Source organism: Chrysemys picta, chromosome 7 (genome assembly GCF_011386835.1).
Source record: "Chrysemys picta bellii isolate R12L10 chromosome 7, ASM1138683v2, whole genome shotgun sequence".
NCBI classification, from domain to species: Eukaryota; Metazoa; Chordata; order Testudines; family Emydidae; genus Chrysemys; species Chrysemys picta.
Genome location: NC_088797.1, coordinates 126,784,671 through 126,803,347, shown reverse-complemented (window position 1 = coordinate 126,803,347; position 18,677 = coordinate 126,784,671). Strand labels below are relative to the sequence as shown.

The 18,677-nt window shown below is 42.8% G+C and overlaps 1 long non-coding RNA gene across 1 annotated transcript; it reads right to left on the bottom strand.

Moving 5' to 3' along the window:
* Positions 1-2,359: 2,359 nt before the first annotated feature.
* On the bottom strand, positions 2,360-16,279 carry LOC101935160 (uncharacterized). The gene is made up of 3 exons (XR_255437.4): positions 13,403-16,279; positions 10,576-10,708; positions 2,360-10,436 (listed from the first exon to the last, which is right to left on the bottom strand). It is a non-coding gene; the product is annotated as an uncharacterized LOC101935160 (long non-coding RNA).
* Positions 16,280-18,677: the final 2,398 nt, after the last annotated feature.

Sequence of the window (18,677 nt, the reverse complement as noted above, 5' to 3'; positions counted from 1 at the left end):
GGGATTTAAAATCTCCTGACACCTCAGGTTTCCAGACGTGACAAACTTGCAGCCTTTGCTGTTGACTCTTCAGAGGAGTCTTACTCAGGCAAATGATTGGTGAAGCCAAAACGCCTTGACATGGGCAAGCTATTCCAGGGTTATTCTGTTGGGTACTGCTGGCTGCCTGCTGTTACCTGCCAACCCATTCCATCTCAGAGATGGTGAGTGAAGGGATCTCTGAACAGCTCCAAACTCAGCAATTCTGGTATAAATACAGAGTTGCTTTGCTGACTAGAGAGGAGTTACTCTGGGTTACACTGGTGTGATTGGTTTCAGAGTGGTAGCCATGTTAGTCTGTATCAGTCTTGTCTCTAAGGTGCCACAGGTACTCCTCGTTCATTTTACGGGTGTGATTGAGATCAGAATCTGTCCCATGGTCTGTAAGGAGCTCTGGGGCCCTTCAAGCTGGGAGATGCTAAATAACTCTAAGGCGTTATCATTATTACTTGTCTTTTACTGTGAAAATCTCTGCTTGCACTAGTTTATTCTGGAGGAGTCAGTCTTCAGGAACTGTCACATTGCAACAGTAAAACCTGTTGGCTAATATCAAAGAACTGAGGGCCCAGCCCACTGAAGTCAATGGTAATTGGTGTGGATCCTAACTGAACACGTTATTCAAAAGGACTAGCTAGAGCGGGACTCTTTAATATAGCTCAGGAAGAAGTGAGGTTCTTACCCACGAAAGCTTATGCTCCCAATACTTCTGTTAGTCTTAAAGGTGCCACAGGACCCTCTGTTGCTTTTTACAGATTCAGACTAACACGGCTACCCCTCTGATACTAAATCAGGAAGTGTTATTTACTCCTTCTCATAACACAAGAACTAGGGGTCACCCAATGAAATGGATAGGCAGCAGGTTTAAAACAAAAGGAAGCATTTCTTCATACAACACACAGTCAACCTGTAGAACACCTTGCCAGAGGATGTTGTGAAGGCCAAGATTATAACAGGGTTCTGAGAAGAACTAGATAAGTTCCTGGAGGATAGGTCCGTTAATGGCTATTAGCCAGGATGGACAGTGATGGTGTCCCTAGCCTCTGTTTGCCAGAAGTTGGGAATGGGCGACAGGGGATGGGTCACTTGATGATTCCCTGTTCTGTTCATTCCCCCTGGGGCACCTGGCATTGGCCACTGTCAGTAGACAGGATACTGGGCTAGATGGACCTTTGGTCTGACCCAGTCTGGCTGTTCTTATGTTCTTCATGGGCTGATATTACAGGCTCAGAACGCTGGGCTCTGCTGGAATCCAGAATTAGAGGTGAACCACATTCCCATCACAGAAGGGAAGAAGTCTCCTTCCCGAGCTACTTGAGTGCAGGTCCGAATTCCAAACGCTGCTGAGAAAGAGTCTGACCGTCCCAGAAACCAGCTCACCCTGTTTAAACCCCAGATTTCTCACTGCTGCAGGAAACACTGAAATGACCAATAACAGTCAATCTGCTGAGGAAATGCTTTTAATTTACTAATGAAAAGTTTCAGAGTAGCAGCCGTGTTAGTCTGTATCCGCAAAAAGAAGAACAGGAGGACTTGTGGCACCTTAGAGACTAACAAATTTATTAGAGCATAAGCTTTCGTGGACTACAGCCCACTTCTTCGGAATGCATCCGAAGAAGTGGGCTGTAGTCCACGAAAGCTTATGCTCTAATAAATTTGTTAGTCTCTAAGGTGCCACAAGTCCTCCTGTTCTTCTTTTTAATTTACTCTTCACCGTGGTCTGGTGATTGAGAAACCATTGGTGCAACAACAATCTCCATATGCATGGATTAAAGGTCAGGAAGAAGTTGCAGCATGATAAAAATCACAGAAACTAGACATAGGAAGTCCCTGGTCAGTACATGATTATTCCCTGACGTATCTTCTCCTGGGCTTTGTCTGGTCTACTCAAGCATTAGATCTTGCAGCTCTTCTCTAGTAGATTGTGCTATTGTCACTAACTGTTCCCTAATATATAGCCTACATTTTCCTTTGCTCGGTTTCATCTGATCATTTCTAGTTATATACACCCCCATCAATTCTGCTCCTTCCTTGGGGCCTATACATCTGAAATGCACATTGACAGTTATACCTGCTCTCTCCCCACCAGAATCAGCACTTGCCAGCGTCCAGGTTTGGGTCTTTCCATCTTTCCTCGTAAGTCAATTGATCATAGGTTAGTGTGGTCTTTGGGTGGCAGAAACTTCTCTGAGTGTTGGGAGAGGTTGTGAAGAAAATGTGATGTGGCAACTCACTTCCAACCCAAGCAGCCTTCTTTGGGATCTCTTATCTGTGCACCCGGGTGACTCTCATTGAGGATTACATGCCTGAATGAAGAGAAAAATGGACCTCTTCATAATAAATAATATATGGAGATATACCTATCTCAGAGAGCTGGAAGGGAGTCCAGCCCCCTGCCTTCACTAGCAGGACCAAGTACTGACTTTGCCCCAGATCCCTAAGTGGCCTCCTCAAGGATTGAGCTCACAATCCTGGGTTTAGCAGGCCAATGCTCAAACCACTGAGCTATCCCTCCCCCCTGAATTCTTTGAGGATTTATATCCCTCATTCACAAAGACACCAGGGAGGGAGAACTAGCATTTTAAAGGGACATTGCTACATAGCTTAGGCTCAACATTGAATTTAAACCTTCAAATGGTGAGGACCTATGGGAGTGGAGTATTCTAGGGAATCAGAGCAGAGGATTTAGGAATAATGCTCTGGTGTTGGCTCGCAGTGTGACTGTGGGCAAATCCACTACAATGTCTGTGCCTCCGGTTTCCTATCTGTAAGATTAAGATAATGATGCTGAACCCACTTCACAGGGAGGTAGTATGAGGCTTAATTAATATACATTTCCAATGACCTTTGAAAACTTCAGATGACAAGGTGCTATCAAACAAAGTATTATTCTTATTCATCACCTGGTGGAGAACAGGGGTTATAAATATTTTTAAAAACATTCCGCCAATGCCTCTGAGAAAACGAGAAAACCAAAAAAGGAAATAGCCGTAGTTTGCTGAGGGACTCACCCGTATTTCGTGCTCTGCACCAGCAGAGGGAGCACAAGCTCATTAGCAATCCCTGACCCCAGAGATGTGCTGATATCAAGCTGGTGACAAACCAGGATCAAAGGCTCCAGAGCCAAGCTGGGGCCACCTTAGAAGCTGGGAACCTTGTTACTGAGCCACCCACTCACAAGTGGGGCAAACCCAACCGTGATATTGAAACTAAGACTGTACTGCAAACCAAAAAGCGCCCAGGAATGAAATCTGATACATCACTAGGAGGTCCTACATGTAACTGAAACGACCAGCTGCCTAGAGACTCTGAGAAGCTCTGAAATCTGACGAGCAATGGCTGGAGAGAGTGGAGATCCACCAGAGGATGTATTTAGCTCTTAGTGAACGAGTTCGGCATTGAAAAATGTAGCAAAGTCATGACATGCCGGATACAATCAAACTTCATGTGCTTTCTTCAAGCAGCAATTGGTCACCTGTGCACCTGCATTCATGGAACATTTGTTGTTTTCATCCTCCCTTTGGGAACATTTATACAATACTCAACAAAAAAAATTACCTGGATGCCAAATCTTTGCCCTTTTCCCGTTTGCACTAGCCCCTCGCTTTGAAGCATAGATGACCGTTGAAATTGGACTCCGCCCCCTATCTCACCTCACATGGACCACAGGACAGTGGTCAGAAGGCAATGCTTTGTAGTCGCTATAGATGGAGCACTGTGGGTCTGATCCAAAGCCCCCTAAAGCCAATGGGGGTCTTCTACTGACTTCAATGGGCTTTAGATCAGGTCGTATCTTGATGCACGGGGCACTCAGCTAGAATGGAGGAGCAGGTCATCCTCATTAAGCTTTTTCTGCTAACAACAAGACAGGAAGCATGGCAGAAACTTCTCTGAAGGCCAAACTGGAGGCTCAGTCCTGAAAGCTTTCACCTTGCAAGTAGTCCCATTGCAACCAAGGGCTTCTCACATGAATAAGGACTACTTGTGCAAAGCAGGGTTGTAGGATTGGGCAATTGCGTGTTTAACGGTTTACTTAGGGCCTGATTCAAAGACCAATGAAGTCAACTGAGAGGTGCCCAGTGACTCGAATGGGCTTCGGCTCAGGCCCATACAGAGCCTACTCATTTAAGAATTTGCATAACAAAATGGGCAGCTAGGAATCAAGGACGTGAAACTCAGGCCATGGTCTGTGCAAAGCAGCAGACGGGTAATTTCCAAACGAACTTTTGAAGGGAAGGTTAAATTTCTCCAAGATAAGGAGAGCTAGAGTGAGCTGGAATGCACCCCCCCACACACACCTCCCAAGCTCATCCCCATGATAACAGCTGTTGTGTTGGAAACCTAATGCTGATGAAAGAGTTAAAGGCTGGCTGATGGGCGATATCGGTGACATACCTCTGAATTGAGCATGCTCCTGGAGTGAGACCGCAGACTGGTGTTACTCAATGAATAGAGGCCACTCCAAGGGAGTTTTTCCTTGAATAGAATGGGGTCAGGGAGCCGCTTTGGGGAACAATGGTTGCCACCGGCTAGCTGAATTTCTTACAATCACACACCATACCCCCTGATCAAATAGCTCCTTTGTCAGCCTGATATAAAAACATGTCATACAATGATGATCTGGAAGAATGACATGAGCTTGCCTTTCAAAGAGATCAGAAGGGCTTCTTGTGCACAAAAAGAGCCCCCATCAGAGTCAAGAAAGGGGAAAATGGAGAATCCAGGGGGTGAATGGAAACAAACAGCAATAACAACAACAACAGAAAAGGCGGCGAGTTGGAAACCCGGGTCTGGTTTGTTTCACAGCAGCACAGCACGATCTCATTGAATCTCTTTCGGTATTAACGGGGATGTCAGATTGTGCTGCCATTGGGCTTCCATTGTCAATCTGCACTGGGACAGAAGAAATTGCTGGATGGGAAAAGGTCACTTGGCCCAACGAACCTACCCCCCTCCCCAAAGTGTCTCAACGCCATCTCCCGGCTTTCCCACTGTATCCCTCTCTCCTCTGTCTTCCTAACAATGTCTAGCTGCTGCCTTTATGTTATGTTCATAGTTCTGTGGGCCGGTGTGGCCATTCTTGCCCATCTGCTTGTTATGACTTTGAGAACGAATCCTTCCCGCCCAAATCCCTTTTTATCTTTCATGTTTTATTTCTTAGATTGTGTCTCCTGGTTTCAACCTTCTGTCACCAGCATCTGCGGGCATGATCTAGATGTTTTGCAGGAGAAAGGTCTTCTCCCCTGACAATCTCCCAAGACATACAGGAAAGGAGCTCCTCACAGACCTCGTAAGGCAGAGCATTCCCGTGGTGTTTAGCACAACGGTCCCACACTATGGCATTTACATGCATTATGGACAATATTTTGCAAGCTAGCAGAGCTTTGAAGGCCTGAAGAGAGAGGCTGGAATTTCCAGTTGGGCTCAGCACCCTCAGTCAGGGTCAGACTTTCAGACCAGCTCAGTGCAGTTATGATAGCATGTCAGCTGGGGAAATCTGGCTCCAATTGTACGTGCTGCGCACTTGAAAAATTGGCCCCGGGTCAGTTTAAAACTTGGTCCCGGCTCTCTTTTTATGGTTTTTTCTATTTTCTGCCATCTTTAAAAACAACCTAGGAAATTCCACACAAATGCTGTGTTAAAAGATCATTAAGTATGTTCGGGTAAGCCCTGCAATCAGGAAATGCACTCTGCTCTCTTGTGTGTATGCATTAGGATAGATTTCTATGATCACATGCTATTTCTCCTTCTATACAATATATTCTCATACCGTTTTTCAACAGGCTTAGATAACATCTTGCAGTATTCTGCAGTACTCTGTATACACGCAGTACAGCCTCATCAACTCATTTATAAGAAAAGTACACAGCAAACTGTTGACAGAATACACTGTATATTAAATACAAACAACAGGAAAAAATAATTGCTGGCATATATAAGCCATCTAAAATTGCTGCTAAATTATCTTCGTAGTTAAAGCCCTTAGCCTTTTCCTTCCACCTGGAAGTCTGCACTGCTGTGCTGTCACAGGACAATTGTCCCATTAAGGGGAGTCAGAACCTCGCCTGCCCATGACAGCTCTCTGAAGACCCACCTGGCAGTAACTGGTTGCCCCAGGTGCTTGTTCTGTAGAAGACAACTGCACCCTATAAAAAGGCTGCCTGGGCTCAGTACTGCCAGGAGGAAGGTGCCTCTGAGGAGAAGATGCGTGGAGGGGGACGGCAACCCCAGAGGGAGAGTGTTCCACAGGAAGGAACTGGGAGGGCTCCAGAGAGAGAGAGACTGTTCCCGTGGTGGAGAGAGCAGAAGTTTCCTGAACAGAAGGAACTAGAAGCTGTTTTCCAAGGGAAGGGAGCAGGAGTAGCCTAGAAGCCCTGGCTTCAGATGAGGGTCTTGGGCTGAGTGTCCCGTGGCTAAAGGACCAAGCAGTTAGTTGGACTGACCCTGAGAGACTGCACTTCCCAAGAGGGGCCTGAACAACTGGCTTTGCTTGAGCGTATGTTACTCTTTGTTGTTAATAAATGAGCCCTTCTGAGGGGGATGCTTGTTAATGCCCAGAAGGTCTGTTTTGGACGTGTCTAGCCCGGGGTGAGGGCGTGCCTAAGGCAGAGCTTGCCCGCAGCGCCATGCCTGAGTGCTAGAAGGGCCACAGCCGGAGGTGGAGCAGCCAGATGTGCAAATCTAGCTTCATAATTAACCACCTTCACTCCTGAAATGTCTCCTGTGCTGCTGGTTGGGAACAAACACAGAATGTCCAGGACACTGGCAGACTTATTCAAACAGGCAAGAGAACGTAGTTAAAATGTGTGAATGGTTCAAGTTTTGACAAGAAAACTGTTGTCCGTAAGAAAGAGTGTGTTTGAAGTGGTATAAAAAACTGGGTTCTGTCTTATTTGTGAAATCCAATGGGACCGTGTAGCCAAAGATTCTATCACAGGGAATAAGCACAAGTGGCCGAGTTACAGTTGCATGTGCAACCTTAAGAGCCTAAAGTTTGAACTGCAATCCAGGCCCAGTTTCCAGGGGTGCTGCGTACTCACTAGCACTCCCCAGCTTCAGCTGGGTGCTCCGCGATTTAAAAAATCAGACCATCTCTTTGAATAGAAATGATATTTCAACATTAGACAATGTGCTGTGTTTGGGGCTGTACTTAACATCCACCTGGACACCAAAGCTAGTGCAGCGGGTGGCTAGCCCCTTGTTAAGCAGTGTAGCCCTCTGTGACCACATGACACTAGTCCATGATTTGCACTTGCGTCCTTTTCAGCTCTAGGTGGGTTTTATGGTGGTGGTTTTTGGCCTAGCAAGCTCTAAAAGGCTTGGGACCTGCTTCCCTGGGAGACACCTCTCTCCCTGAGACCGACTGCCACAGCTGTGGTCGGTGGAGGAGCTCGAGCTCGAGCTCCCTGGATTTACCAAAGAGGAAGCTGCTGGCATGACATCATCTGTGAGGGCTCCTGAACGTTGCAACTCTGCCCCCACTTTGGTTGGAGCAGCTGCTGCCTTTCATCTTGGGACCAGGGCTTTTTTTTGGTGGGGGGGATGAGGGGGATCGGAACTAACTGGAGACGGTGCAACATTTTAAACTTTCAAGCTGTAAGTGTTCTGTGGGTTTAGCTGGTCATTTGATTAGGGGTTTGGAAGGAGTCCCATATGAGGAGAGATTAAAGAGGCTAGGACTTTTCAGCTTGGAAAAGAGGAGACTAAGGGGGGATATGATAGAGGTACATAAAATCAGGAGTGGTGTGGAGAAAGTGAATAAGGAAAAGTTATTTACCTGTTCCCATAATATAAGAACTAGGGGCCACCAAATGAAATTAATGGGCAGCAGGTTTAAAACAAATAAAAGGAAGTTCTTCTTCACACAGCGCACAGTCAACCTGTGGAACTCCTTGCCTGAGGAGGTTGTGAAGGCTAGGACTAAAACAGGGTTTAAAAGAGAACTAGATAAATTCATGGAGGTTAAGTCCATTAATGGCTATTAGCCAGGATGGGTAAGGAATGGTGTCTCTAGCCTCTGTTTGTCAGAGGGTGGAGACGGATGGCAGGAGAGAGATCACTTGATCATTACCTGTTAGGTTCACTCCCTCTGGGGCACCTGGCATTGGCCACTGTTGGCAGACAGGATACTGGGCTGGATGGACCTTTGGTCTGACCGAGTACGGCCGTTCTTCTGTTCTTCTGTTCATTTTATGTTCTATGGTAAGGCGTGGCTGCTGGATGTATCTTCTTAAAGAAGTGGTAGAGATACTCAAGGCTGGGGATAAACACTTTTAATATTTTCTTCTAAATTAAAAGAAATAATTATATATATAAAAACCCCCACTCTCTTCTTGTCATTAGGGCTAGAATAGTAGTTCAGTGCTGCGGGCGTGCGCACACATCTCATCTCTGGCTCAGATCCTCAGCAGGTGTCAAGGGCTTGGGTCTGTCGACTGCAATGGAATTGTGCCAATTTACACCTGCTGAGGATGTCTGCCCGTAAATCTACATTCCATTGGAAAAGAACAAAGAAAATCTACGCTAAGAAAACACAAAGTTTGCCCAGTTGAGCACTCAAAAGAATCAGGAGACAACAAAGTTAAGGTTGCACATGCAACCTTGATGCTGTTCCATTGTGAGGATGCAATAGGATATAACCCTTAATTCTATGATCCCATATAATTATTTCCACAGGACCAGGCCTTATTTAGTGCACCAGGTGGACTGTGCTTAACCATGCTTGTTCAAACATCCAAAAACCTTATTTTATTCTCTTCTTGTTTCTATATTGCATTCATAACTGTGGTATGGGATCAAGACTGGAAAATTTCATATTGAAAACTTTAGAAAGTTAGAAGGAATTGCAAAAAGGATCTTAGAATGGAAACCCTTGGACTTCAACAATAATAAGCGTATTTCTCAGGATATGTAGCTACACAGATCAGACACAGATGTTTGTGTGTACTTCTGTTCAATCTGGTCTCAGTAACAGTAATATAATGGATGGCTGATACAATGTTTTAATATTAGTACAAAAGCACATATTTCTCCGGGTGATGTGACCATTAGAAATATCTAAAATGAATACACAAGAATTGATCAAAGATTCTGCAGATTGTTACCCCTGCTCAATGGGCATTTCAAACTGAGGAGGAACCTGAATCCCATGAAAAGGACACTGTTTTTACAAAAAACAGAAACTACTGGTCACTTGATTGCTATGGGGCTGTAACTAAACTGGGCTTTCTTAAGGCAGAGGGCACAATCTAAGAGAAACAAAAAAAGACATGAGGGAGGGAGAGCGCGAGAGAGCTGAATTGATTTCAGTCTGTTCAGGTCTAGCTGGAAAACACAATGCAACGAAATGGCCCCTTAGTCAGCAAGCTGCTTTTCCTAGGTTTTTCCCAGGGTTTGAAGTGGAGCGGGAGGGATAGTGTCAGAAAAAGCAAGAGAGACAAGGCAGTAGGAATGGCGGGGAGATGAGAAACATAGCTTGGAAGGGTGCAAAATAGCCGGTTTCTTCTGGTGAGGGGCAAACTTTGATGTCAGTGTCTCTGATTTTAAAGGGGGAGTGTCAGGTTAAGGCTCAAAGGCCCTGCTGTTTGAACCCTGGCTCTGCTTGTGCTCATGCAAGTCCGCCTGTGCACACACCTGCATGCACACTTGACATGCGCGAACACCTGTGGGCAAATCCATTGGACCAATGGGTCTCGCACATTAGGATTCTATGACTTGCATGCCCAGGTATTTGAATAAACATGCGTAGGTGTCAGTACTGGCAAGTCCTGGTTGCAATCACATGTGCACCAGCAGAGGCTGGGTTTTGGCCCTATTGAAAAGTTGGGTTATTTTTGCCTTTTAAAAGAACTTTCATCCCAATGGTACTAAAACAACCTCAAGACTCTCAACCACTCTGTGAAGTGGTAAATCTTGTTATATTCTGTAGATGGGGAAAGTGAGACAGTGAAAGGCAATGTGACTTGCCCATGTCATGCAATACTCACACCAATGTCAGGGTTCAGAACAGAATCTGGGAGACTAGACTCCCGTTCTCCTGCAGTAACCATTAGGCAACGTGTGCTCTGGATTATGAGGCATTCTGCACTGGATGTTTGTTCTGAATTTCTAACTGCATTTTTATGTAATTCAAATAATTCAGAGAAACTATCAACAGTGAGTCCATTGCAATCACAGAGCAAAGCTAAAAGCACAGGGCCAAATTTATCGCTGATGTTACCTGACTGATTTCATTAGAGTTGTTCCCGGGGGGAAATTGGCCTAAAGTTTTTTCCTCTCGTTCTGCATTCCAAAGAACAGAAAGGCTTTTGCACTCAAGGTGGAGCTCTGAGAGCTCTAGGTCTGCTGGGTGGCACAGCTGATCTCGCTGGAGTTCTCATCCAAATATTGCATCAAGCACTCTAACATGCGGGCAAAAGAGAAAACATATCTAAGGGTTAGGTGGGGCTTAAGATCAACTTAGTGACAGATACAAATGTTACTTGAAAGATTCCTGAGCCATATAACCTTATGTTTTGGCAGAACCACAAGCATACTCACACAGGGTAGTCCACACATCCTGGAGAAAGATAGACAGTGAATCAGTTTGCTTGCAGCTGACAGAACTTATCAGATGGAGAGGTTTTGACTTGAGACTTCGGGATGTTGGCGTTTTCCTTCCCAATTCTTGTTTCTATTTAAATAGATCAATCCAAAGTGAAAGGCCTTTTTTCGTGGCAGGTGGGCTGGAAAAGGGGGTTTAATAGCTCTTTATTCCTGGATTTATAATCCGACACGCTGTACACACATGTTTGTCACAGAACTGTGTGACCTGCCTGCCTCTCATCCATACATTGTCCAGCAGATGTTAAAGCTATCAAGGATGTTTGCAGTGCCAAAGGAAAACATTCTTTATTTTGGGATGTGGGATTTTTTTTACTGATCTAAACAAATAAACCAAAAGTAGTCTTTCCAAAGGAGAGGTGGGACTTGCATGATCCTAAGAATCCCATGTAAGTGAGGCTCTGAGTCCCCTCCTCTGGCCCATAAACTATGTTTGCAATTATTTGTGCCTACAGCTTATTGTTATTACAAATCTGAGGCTAGGTTAGCGCATTGGCTTTAGATTTTTATCTACATATAGTTATTATAACGATTGAGCACTAGTTAGTATTTATGTGCATTACAGTAACACCGAAGGGCCCTGAACAGAATAGGGGTCCCATTGTACGAGACACTGCAGAGACACATTGAAAGACATTGTCCCTGCTCCAAGACTCTTACAATCTTGCAACTGGATCTGCTAGCAGGGACCAAGGCACTCATGCAGGACTGGGGCCTAACAAAACAATTGTCAGGGGGAGGGATACAATTCATTCTGTACTATTTTTATATATGCATTAGAGACATTTTTGTTTACTTAGAAATACAAGACAACACAGTTCTCCCTAGCTGCCTCTCAAATGATCCTTTCAAATGGTTTTCATGGAAGAGGTTGGTCTTTAGGAGAGTTTTGGAGGAGAGGATAGTGCCCTTAGAGATCAGCATGGGATAAATTGAGAATTGCACCAAAATGTTGGTTTCCAGCACTGAATAAGCGCCGATTGCTTTATACAGGTGTCACATTCACCCTACAAACCGAATCACTGCTGATTCTAGGTCCGCATAATAAGAAACACCAGAACTAGCCAAAGTAAGTAGCAGCAAAAGACCTGCAGCCTTCTGGTGAAAAAAGTCCAGTCTACAAGACGGGAATGTCTCTGAAGTGCTCCTTTGACTCTGACCATCTTCTACAATGAGGAGTAGCGAGCCTAGAAACTCGAGCAACCCTGGGTCTGTGAATTTCTAATTGCTGAAGACTAAAGCTGTGGAGTGTACCTATGAAATACGTGAAGAGTGGGGTGACGACCCCTTGAAACAACATCTCACTGAACGGGGTCCTGAGCATGCTCCCAAAGAAGCCAATGGGAGTTTTATCATTGGCTCCAACAGGCTCCAAGTGAGAAAGAAAAAACCCTAAAATATGTTTGTAGGTAGCCCCGAGAAGACACAAGACTCAAAAACATTCCTTTTGGAGATCAAGGGTGACCAGCCTTTGAAGCCTGGAGGGTTGGGGAGTTTCTCAATCTGTGTGCGGCAATCATACCGCACCAGTAGAAATCTAGCATTTGGAATTGAAAAGCGTTTTAAATTGAATCATTCAGAATCCCACAGCTGTCTGGTGAGTGACAACCTTATGCGGCTGAGGGGGGTCGGGTGGGGGGAGTGAGTTACTGTTGCGAAAACAGTTAATTTAAACTTTTTTCTAAATAGATTCTTCAGATAATTCTTCGAAAAACAAGGTTAATAAATAAATAAAATCAGTTGATGGACTTCAAGAAAGTAGCAAATTAACAAAACAAACCAATAACAAAATCAGAATCCAAAGTAAAGGAACGCCTGCAGTTTTGGCACTTAATGAATAATAATCATTCAAATAAATTAGTAATAAATGAACTGTCAAGGCCAAATCTGAAAAAAAGGAGATGATGCAGTTTTACTGACTGTAGCTGAAGATCTACTTTTATTACACTGCAGCTTTGCCGAGACAGAGCTTTCGGAAGCTTTGCTGTTAGGTTTCATTGACCAAAATATTTGGGTTTTTAAATTTTTAAAAAACCTTTTCAACCAGCTCTGCTGCTGAGGCCAATGTATAAGTATTGTCCAGGTATGGCAAGTGGAAAACGAAATTGACCATCAGCCTAACATCACTATGAGCTGAGTATAGCGCAAAAAGCAACCAAACAACATCCAGGATGACAGAAAAGTTTGATTTGTAAAATTCTTTCTCTTTTGATAATATATTAGTAATAAAGGGCCCCATCCTGGAAATGTGTAATAGCTTGTGAGATGTGATAATTCCCCTCAGCTCCCACTGAGGGCTCTCAGCTTCTTGCAGAAGATGTTGAGTACCTCACAGGATAGGGACCAAAAGATATACACCTCTACCCCGATATAACGCTGTCCTCGGGAGCCAAAAAATCTTACTGCGTTATAGGTGAAACCGTGTTCTATCGAACTTGCTTTGATCCGCCGGAATGCGCAGCCCTGCCCCCCCGGAGCGCTGCTTTACCGTGTTATATCCGAATTCATGTTATATCGGGGGAGAGATGTATATAGTTTTATATGAGATATTTGCCCCTTTAATGGCACTTTGTACAAAGCAGCTTGTAATTCTGATTTGTTCTGCCTTATTTTTATGGAGACTAAACCAAATCCATGAAGCATGATTTGGAAAAAAAACAGCAGAAGATTTTACCTCATATTCAACATAACCTTCTTTTTATCCTCTTTAATCCCTCAATAATTTTTTGTGCTTCTCCTGCAGAAAAGCAATTTTGCTAATCACCTTTGTGCCAATCCCTGCATTCCTGACAATAGTGTGAACAGCTTCCATCGAAGTCTTTGATGTGGGAAAGACACACACACACATGTAATCTGAAAACAATTCAGTTCCTTGCTGCTCAATGGAGAGCACTCTGCTTTAATAGACTGCAAGTTCGGTGGAGGTTTCTAATCCTTTCTGCCAAAGAAGAGAAGAGACTCAGTCAGGTAGCACACCTTATTCAGGAGTTAAAATAACATGTTACCGCTCTCAAAGAAAATCAAAACAACTCAAGATCAAAAACAGATTCCGCCATCCCTAACGGAGTAGACTCTCTACTCAGATAACGCTTGATCTAAGTGTGTAACAAGTAACCTGCTTTAATCCCTCAAAGCGATGGTGTTACAGATAAGTACTGTAGTAGTATATGCGGTGGCTTAAGTTTCAGAAATATACAAAAGCGTTGGGTGAAAAGAAAAACAAAACCAAACCCTGTCCACTTGACTGTGTCTTTAGCTGGAAAGGTATATTGGAGGGCAGTACAGAGATGAATAAAAGCCCGTGGAAAGGAGATAGCAAGCAAATGATGGGCAGGTATTGACATGGTATTTCTTACATGCTGCAGTTGACTGACTTTTACCATTACCTTAGAAGCTTTCAGATTATAACTGCTCATTTAGGCCCTGCTCCGGTTGTGCCAGCCCAGAGCCCTGCTAACTTCAATGAGGCTCTGTGCAGTCATTGCCCATGACAGGATTGGGGCCTTAGCTTGTTAGCTTTCTGAGGCAGGAAATGTAATTTGCAATATGTTTATTCAGTGCCTAGCACAATGGGGCCTCAGGTGAGTGCAATATAAACAATAAAACGAAAGTGATAATGATAGATGTATGTTTATTAGTAACAGGCAAGATCCCCAAGTGCTTCCTTATGTCCTGATCCTCCAAACATTTTTACATGCTTGCTTTTTCACACGAGTAGAGTAGTTCCAGTGGGTTCTTAGGGTCTGATGCTGCAAACACTCACTTACCTGTAGTCCCTACTACTGTGAGCAGTCTGTAGGTAATAAGCATTTCGATACTTTGTGGTTGTATGTCATGCGGGTAGATAACATAGACAGTCCCACTGAAGTCACAGTAGTATGAACTATGCCTGGGAATACATGCTTGCAGCACTGGAACCATTCAGTTTGTTTGTTTGTTTGTTTCTTTCTAAAATAATAGAATGGTGCTATCATCTTTCTGAAAAGATTTAGGCAATGCCTATACTATGGCTTATGTCAGCATAATTTATGTCACTCAGGGGAGTGAATAAATCACCCCCCTGAGCAATGTAAGTTACACTGACATAAGCACTGGTGTGGACAGTGCTATGTTCCGCCGACAGAGCTACCACCTCTCACGGAGGTGGTTTTATTATGTCAATGGGAGAGCTCTCTCTCATCGGCATAGAGCGTCTTCACCAGACGCTGAAGCACTGTATGTGTAGACAAGCCCTTAGTCTTTGCGATTATGTTGAAGGGTAAAAATCTATACTAGTACACAAAGCTTATTTTTACGGCTGTTGATTAAGTGCAGTTAACACATGCGATTAACTCAGAAAAATGAATCATGATTAAAAAAATTAACCGTGATTAATCACAGTTTTAATTGCACTGTTAAACAATAGAATACCAATTGAAATTTATTAAATATTTTGTATGTTTTTCTACATTTTCATATATATTGTATTCTATGTTGTAATTGAAATTAAAGAGTGTATTATTTTTTATTACAAATATTTGCACTGTAAAAATGATAAACAAAAGAAATAGTATTTTTCAGTTCACCTCATATAAGTACTGTAGTGCAATCTCTTTGTCCTGAAAGTGCAATTTACAAATGTAGATTTTTTTTGTTACACAACTGCACTCAAAAACAAAACAATGTAAAACTTCAGAGCCTAAAAGTCCACTCAGTCCTACTTCTTGTTCAGTCAATTGCTGAGTTTGTTTACATTTCCAGACGATAATGCTGCCCCCTTCTTATTTACAATGTCACCAGAAAGTGAGAACAGGCATTTGCATGGCACTTTTGAAGCCAGCATTGCAAGGTATTTACATGCCAGATATGCTAAAATTTCGTATGCCCCTTCATGCTTCGGCTACCAATCCAGAGGACATACTTCCATGCTGATGACGCTCATTTTTTAAAAAACAAACAAACCTAAATTTGTGACTGAACTCCTTGGGGGAGAATTGTATATCCCCTTCTCTGTTTTACCCGCATTCTGGCATATATTTCATGTTATAGCAGGCTCGGATGATGACCCAGCACATGTTGTTCGTTTTAAGAACACTTTCACTGCAGATCTGACAAAACGCAAATAAGCTACCAATGTGAGATTTCTAAAGATAGCTACAGCACTCGACCCAAGGTTTAAGAATCTGAAGTGCTATCCAAAATCTGCGAGGGACAAGGTGTGGAGCATGCTTACAGAAGTCTTAAAAGAGCAACATTCCGATGTGGAAATTACAGAACCTGAACCACCAAAAAAGAAAATCAACCTTCTGCTGGTGGCATCTGACTCAGTTAATGAAAATGAACATGCGTCGGTCTGCCCTGCTTTGGACTGTTATGGAGCAGAACCTGTCATCAGCATGGACACATGTCCCCTGGAATGGTGGTTTAAACATGAAGGGACATATGAATCTTTAGCACATCTGGCATGTAAATATCTTGCAATGCCAGCTACAACAGTGCCATGAGAAAACCTGTTCTCACTTTCAGGAGACGTTGTAAACAAGAAGCGGGCAGCATAATCTCCTGAAAATGTAAACAAACTTGTTTGTCTGGGCGATTGGCTGAACAAGAAGTAGGACTGAATGGACTTGCAGGCTCTAAAATTTTACATTGTTTTATTTTTGAATGCAGGTTTTTTTGTATATAATTCTACATTTGTAAGTTCAACTTTCATGGAAGAGATCGCACTACAGTACTTGTATTAGGTGAATTGAAAAATACTATTTCTTTTGTTTTTTTACAGTGCAATGTATTTAAATAATGGTATTCTATTATTGTTTAACAGTGCAATTAATTATGATTAATTTTTTAAAAATCACATGATTAGTTGTGATTAATTTTTTTAATCGCTTGATAGCCCTACTTATTTTTAAGGTGCATAACCCCACAATGTTTTATTCATAGTACTGTGTTTGTCCTATATCCGATCCTTTGCATAATTACTGCTTGCAAATAGATCTTTTAGCTGATCCAAATACTTCTTAGTTCTGTACCTCTTTATTGGACTTACATACATGTTTAACTTCATAGATTCCAAAGCCAGAAGGAACCATTGTGATAATCTAGTCTGACCTCCTGCATGCATGGGCCATAGACCTTTCTTGAATTAATTCCTGCTTCATGTCCAATAGCTAGAGCATATCTTTTAGAATAACATCCAATTTTGATTTAAAACAGTGATGGTGAATCTAGTGCAGCCCTTGGTAAATTGTTCCAATGGCTAATTACTATCATTGTTAAAACATTGTGCCTTATATCTGAATTTGTCTAACTTCAACTTCCAGCCACTTGACCGTGTTAAACCTTTGTCTGCTAAACAGAAGAGCTCTCCATTAGCAAATTTCTGTTTCCTATGTAGATATTGATAGACTATTTAACCTTCTCTTTGATAAGCTAAATAAATATAGCTCCTTGAGTCTGTCACTATAAGGCAGGTTTTTCAATCCTTTAATCATTCTCAAGGCTCTTCTCTGAATCCTCTCCAATTTATCAACATCCCTCTTGAAGTGTGGATACCAGAACTGGACAAGTGTTCCAGCAGCAGTCACACCAGTGCCAAATACAGAGGTCATATAATCTCTTTACTTCTATTCAATATCCCCTGTTTATGCATCCAAGGATCGCATTAACCCTTTTAGCTACAGCATTGCACTGTGAGCTCATGTTCAGCTGATTTTCAACTAGGACCCCATAGTCTTTTTCAGAGTTACTGCTTCCCAGGATAGACTCCCATGCTGTAAATATGGCCTCGATTCTTTGTTCCTAGATATATGTCTTTACATTTGGCTGTATTGAAACACATATTGTTTGCTTGTGCCCAGCTTACAGAGAGATCCAGATCGCTCTGTATCAATGACCTGTCCTCTTCGTTACTTACCACTCTACCAATTTTTGTGTCATCCGCAAACTTTATCAGTAATGATTTTATGTTTTGTTGCAGGTCATTGATAAGAATCTTAAACACCACAGGGTTAAGGATCAACCCCTCCGAGATCCTACTAGAAATACACCTGCTCTATGATGAGTCCTCATTTACACATATATTTTGAAACATATCAGTTAGCTAGTTTTTAATCCATTTAATATGGCATGTTGATTTTGCATCATTCTAATTTCTTAACCAAAATGTCATGGAGTACCAAGTCAAATTCCTTATGGAAGTCTACGAATATTACATCAGCCTTATTACTTTTATCAATCAAACTTGTCAGTTAGTTTGATAAGCTCTATTTTCCATAAATGCATGTTGCTAGGCATTAATTATATTACTTTATTTTAATTCTTTATTAAGTGAGTCTTGTATCAGTCACTCTATTTTGCTTGGGATCAAAGGTAGGCTGACAGGCCTATATTAATGGGGCTATCCTGTCTACCCTTTTAAAATTTTGGCACAATATTTGCTTTCTTCCATTCCTCTGGAACTTTCTCAGTGTTTCAAGATCTATTAAGAAGCAACATTCATGCTCCAAAGAGCTCCTCGGCCAGCTCTTTTAAAACTATTGGATGCAAGTTATCCGGACCAGCTAATGTAGTCAAGAAAACTACTTGAGTGCTTAAGGTTAAGCACATACTTCAGTGTTTTTCTGGATCAAGACCTAAGTATTGAATAAAGGCCTTCTCTTATGGTCATCCTATTATATTCTGAGGTGATCATATGACATCAATTAATAATTATTTGCCTTTTTAGCTGTGGGGCAGGTTTGGAGTTCTATGATTGGTAAGCAATCCCCGTATACAGCACTCTGAGCAGGTGGAAGGTGCTATGGGCTTGTATGATGTTGTTAGCTTATTTGTTTACCCCAGTGGGGAGAGTGGGGCTGCATGTCTGTTTTGGGTTAGGAGCCTTCCCTGTATAAAACGCTCCAGATTGGGTGGAAGCTGCTATGAAAATGTATCATATTAGTAAATTGTTAATAATAAATAATATAATATGTGCCTGCTCCAGTGCGTGTGGGGCTGTGTTTCCGCATTCGTTCAGGCGCGAGCCATGTCCCCATCAGTCCAGGCTCCTGCAGGATGGC